A 5,006-nucleotide genomic window follows, 5' to 3' on the forward strand; every position below is an offset into this window, starting at 1 on the left:
CCTGGCCAGTGGCAGGACATCGCTGCCTGGGTAGCAAACGTAGCTATAAAGGTACGTCACGTAGATGCTCGCATGCCCAAAAGCTGCACTGCTGAAGAACACGGAAACAGTGAACAAGGCTATCAAGACTGAAGTAGCTGAGGTGGACCTGGACTGGGAGCGTAAGGGTGAGCTCTTCAGAGCTCAGTGGGCCCATGGTTCATCAGGACATCTAGGGAGAGATGCAACATATAGATGGGCTCGTGACTGAGGGGTGGACCTGACCACGGGGGCCATCACCAGTCACTTATGAATGTGAAATGACATCTGCTCAGCAATACAAGCTAGGAGAAAGGAGGGGGTGGGGAGGGACATTCATTATTACAACGTTTGTCTTCTGGAGCCATCGCTACACCTACGGAAGCCCTACTTCACGGGAAGTGGCTGGACATCACCTGCTGATGGGAAACAGAGAATACATCTTTTCCTTTGCTTCCGCACGCAGCCTGGCTTTTACCTCATTAAACCACCTTTATTTTGACCCATGAGTTCTTTTCCATTTTATTTTCTCCTCCCGTGTCCTGCTGAGGAGGGGAGTGATAGAGCAGCTTGATGAGCACCTGGCCTGTGGCCAGAGTCAGCCCACCACCACAGCGAGTCCTGTACCTACTGCAGCCCGTGTGTCAGAACCACACGCTCTGTGACATGAACTGGGGGGAGCATCTCCTGCTGGTGTCTTAAAGCTGCCGTCACTTGAAAACACCAAGATGGGCTCTAAAAGGGTGCACAAGTCTCACTATGTTTCGCTTGGCTTCTGCCTCGGTGCTGGCTTTTCCTCCTCTTCTGTTCTGCGATAGCTGATGCCTGATGTCAGAAGGAAGTTGCTTATCAAGTGTACGGCTGCTCTGAATAAGACAAGTCCTTACGTTTCACATCGTTGGGTTCTGGGAGAATTTCCCCTATCCTGTCACCTCTTCCACCATCAGAGGTGCGTATAAAGCAAAACAAAAGCCCGGTGTACACTTCAGAGAGAAAGGAAACAATAACTCCCTTCCCTGTGTTTATGGCAGGCTTTCTTCCCATGTTAGGAGAGCATGGCTGACACCCTCTAACCTGTTCTTAGGGTCTGAGCGAGGGACCAGAGGAGACGAAAACCCTTTCTGATCTGTCCTCAAGAACCTCTCAGCGAGGGCAGGTAATTCCATTGAACAAGTTAAATTCTGTCTGTAAATTGGGCCTGTATTATGTAAATAATAGCAGCTGCTGCTTGCCCAGTTATGTGTAATCATGATTTTTCATGCATTATCTCATCCAAGATAATAGAAACCGTTGCAGACCCGGCATACAATTTAAATTAGTTTAACACTCACGTTACCACAAAGTCTTGAAAACTGAGCTGGAGCTCAGTTACGCTTTGTTGAAATGTCTCCTACCTGTTTGTTTTGCGAGTCAGGTTGCTGTGCCTGCACAACTGTCAGGTCTTGAAGGAACTGGGTGTTTAGTCTGGGGCAGGTTTAAGCAATGACAGCATCGAGAAGGCTGGGATGTGAGCTGCCTCTGAGACACAGTGAAAAGGAGCAGGACATTGACTTAAGAGCAAAAATGCCAGCAGTCATCTGTCCAGTCTGGCAACGTGGCATCAGCATGAAGCTCTTTGTGTGGAATATGAATTACAGAGGGAATAACTGTCTGGGCAAACACAGCAGGAAAATGGGAAAATTTAAGGAGATGGAGAGAGGTATCAGCCATAGTGTTAGCAAAGGAATCTCTTGGGTATGAGGTAGGGAAACATAAGGCAAGCTTTCAGTTTGCTCCTGGAAGAGCCTGGTGTGGCCTGTTGGACACATCAGTCCTGTGTACGTGGCAGAACATGCAGAAATCTGTTCGCTCAGGTGTCTGGGCTGTTTGATGACTGCAGAAAGCATCAAGTCCCTGTTTTTGCAAGATACTGTGATTTCAACTCTGCACAGATGTCCCTGTCCCTCCCAGTTCACTCTAGAGGGAGAGTGTCTCTTCACCAAGTCCCAGACCAGGGCGAGCAATCTCCTCTTTCAACGTAACCTTTGCAGAGTGACTTGTGCTGACTTTTATTCACATACGTGTATTTGCCAAAAATAATCCACCTCAAGCACTACAGCTGCGGTAAATGTCAGGATCCCCTCCTTCTCCAGCAATCCCAGGCAGAGCCAGAGAAGAGATGAGAGTCTGTAAGTCAGCAGGGGCTCCCAGCTCTCGGCCCGTGCTGCCACGTGGAAGTGCCCATGTGGCATCGTGCTGCATCAGGCAGAGGAGGTGTCTTTGCCAAGAGCGTTCCCAAGCATGGTAGCTTTCCTGGAGTACCAACTCCCTGCCCTGGCTGGGCTCTTGGCCATGGCACACTCTGTGCCCAGAAGACTCAGACTCTGGGGCTGCCTTTCAGGCACCTTTCATCAGCACACAAAGGTCCTGTTCGGACAGAAAACCCTTTGTTCTCACATTGCTGGGGCAATTCCAAGCCGGGCAGTGCAGCCAACAGACCAAGAGACCTGGTGAGACCCAAGAAAAACTGGATACAGCTTAGCAGCAGCATGTGGCTGCCTCTCCAGGTCACGAGCAGTTAACGTGCTGGAAGCAGAGGCCGCTTTCCCTGGCTGGCAGGCAAGCTCTTTCTGTAAAGAACCTGATGCTGAGTTCATACCAGCGCCAACCAAAGGAGCGTAAACCACCCTTCAGGCTTCTTAGGGAATCGGGACTCCAGTGGGTTTCTGCTGCATCCCTTGTGATCTGTAGCGACTCTCTTCCTCCACGATAGAGACGGAACAAAGCAGAGCAGTTTTGCCAGGAAACAGTGCTCCTCCTCAGGCTCCTCTGCCGCGTTCTCCCTCAGAAGCACCACACTCAAAGCCATCTGCACTGGGGAGGGGAAGAGGCTGCAGTTCTCACCCCTTTGGTTCAGTAACAGATCTAAGCAAATTTTAGAGCCGTCAGGTGAACGGCAACGTTATAGTTATGGTGCTCCCGAGCCACCTCTAGCCAGTGGTGCCCTAAGAAGACCGTGATCACCTTCCTCTGCCATTTGTGTGGTACGGGGTCCCACACCTTGCCATACACCCCAGAGCTGGACACACCAGGCCTGGCATCGCAGTGTGGTAGATGAGGTCAGCTGTCTCATCCTCCACCCCACAGGAGCACTAGACCAGCTCGCCCAGCCAGTCACTGTCAAATCCTGAGAAATTAATCCTCTTCCCAGCCACCTGCTCCACTGCTGGAGCCGCCATCAGCTTCACATGTTGGCACCGCTGTGGCCTGTGCAGCTCCAAGAGGATCCAGCCCATGGGCACCTGCACCCAAGTCCAGCACCTCACCAGCCTCCCCATCCCATTGCCATCACCCTACGCCAGCGTCAGAAAACCAACCTCGATCTCCTTGGCCCCCTTCACACAGTCTCTGCTGTCGTGGGCACTGGTGAGGATGTGCTGCTCGGACACTCACGCAGTCCATGGAGACTTTGATGGTGGCAGAGAAGGGGTAATTCATCAGGAAGTGGTTCCCACTGATGGAAAACCATCTGTCTGCACCCTAGGTCTGCCACTTGCGTCATGCCACCTCTACCGTGTCCTCTCTGTGCCACTTGCCCAGGGGTTCACCACATGGTGAGGGTGCAGCTGCCGTTGGGATGCTCTGTCTCATGAGAGAGGTTCTCATGGAAGTCCTGAGGGACCAGGATGGCCTCCCATGGGGCACAGGCATTGTCACAGTGTGTGGTCAGCTCTGGGATGTGCTGTGACAAGAAGCACCCTCTGGCTGGTTGCAGTGTGGACCGAGAAACAAGAGCAGGAATCAAGTCCCCAGCTGCATCACTGGGAAGGAGGGAGAACAAGAGTAACCACCCGGCAGCAAGTCATCGTGCCAGACCTGCAAAGGCAAAGCAAGGAGAGCGTTAAGCTTGCACGGTTAGAGAGCCGGCCACCTGCCGCGGCTCAGGGCCGGGAAGATTACCGGATGCACGCAGCCTTGTGCCAGCTACCGGGTCGTGCATACTTTAACTGTTACCACAGAAAGCAGAAGGGTTGGGACCTGCCTGGATCTGGGTGAGTAAGGAGTGATAGGAATCTCACCCAGCTTTGATCTCCTGGAGCTCTCCTGGACTGTGAGGCCCTGCAGCACAACCCAGCATCGCTGCAGAAATATCACGAGCTAATGAGTTTCCTCTGTCGTGCCAGTAACCCTGCCTGCCCCGGAGTGGATCTCCGGGATTCCAGCACCCCGCTGATGGATGCGTCCCACCCAGCAGCCCCCACAGCTCCTCTCCACCACTGGTCACCTGTGGGGAGGAGGATCTGATGGTACCTGCTCTCTGGTCCTACAGGGAAGAAGACGGCACATTAACTCCTCAGGTTGAAGTCCCCGGTGTCACAGGGCAGTGTGGGCCAGCCAGCCTATTTTAACTCCCAAACGGATCATTGTACCCCATTTAAAATGTAATCTGCTGCTCTCCACATGCCAAGGTCACGCTGTTCTGGCAGGGAAGCAGTGCGGGGCGGGCAGGATCTGCAGTGCCAGCTCTCCGTCACGCCGGGAGCCTGTGTACCCACATGGGCTCAACATCCTCCTCCCAGGATCTTAGGTAAGCAGCTGGTGTGCAGGGAGTGCTGCTCCGATGCCCCTGCTGGGAAAGGCCCATGTCCCTCCAAGACAGCCGGGGCCTGTGCTGGACACGGGGAGGGAGCTGCGGAGGGAGGCTGAGAGCTGCTGCATCCCCAGCAAGGCCCGTGCCAGAGCACGTTGTCCTCTGCTGGAGCCCACAGCCAAGCCCCTCCAAAATGCTGCCCCAGCTGCCTGCCCCCGCAGCACGGCTGGGCCAAAGGAAACCAGGGTCAACAACCCCCCAGCTCCCCGTAAATCCAGGGGGGGTGGCAACAGGCAGATCACAAACGAAGCCCTGGGTGTAGCTCCCAGCAGGGCTTTCGGGAGTGCCACCCCCGGCAAGATGGCACTGGAACAGGCGCCAGCCCAGCCTCCCTGCCCTCACTCCTGCCTGCACTTGT

The 5,006-nt window shown here is 54.1% G+C and overlaps 1 pseudogene; it reads right to left on the minus strand.

The window, feature by feature from the left end:
* Positions 1-2,910: 2,910 nt before the first annotated feature.
* LOC104513321 lies at positions 2,911-3,537 on the minus strand (annotated as a pseudogene).
* Between the last annotated feature and the right edge of the window lie 1,469 nt (positions 3,538-5,006).

The sequence above is a fragment of the Eurypyga helias genome, unplaced genomic scaffold (assembly GCF_000690775.1).
Source record: "Eurypyga helias isolate BGI_N326 unplaced genomic scaffold, ASM69077v1 scaffold19288, whole genome shotgun sequence".
Lineage (NCBI taxonomy): Eukaryota > Metazoa > Chordata > Aves > Eurypygiformes > Eurypygidae > Eurypyga > Eurypyga helias.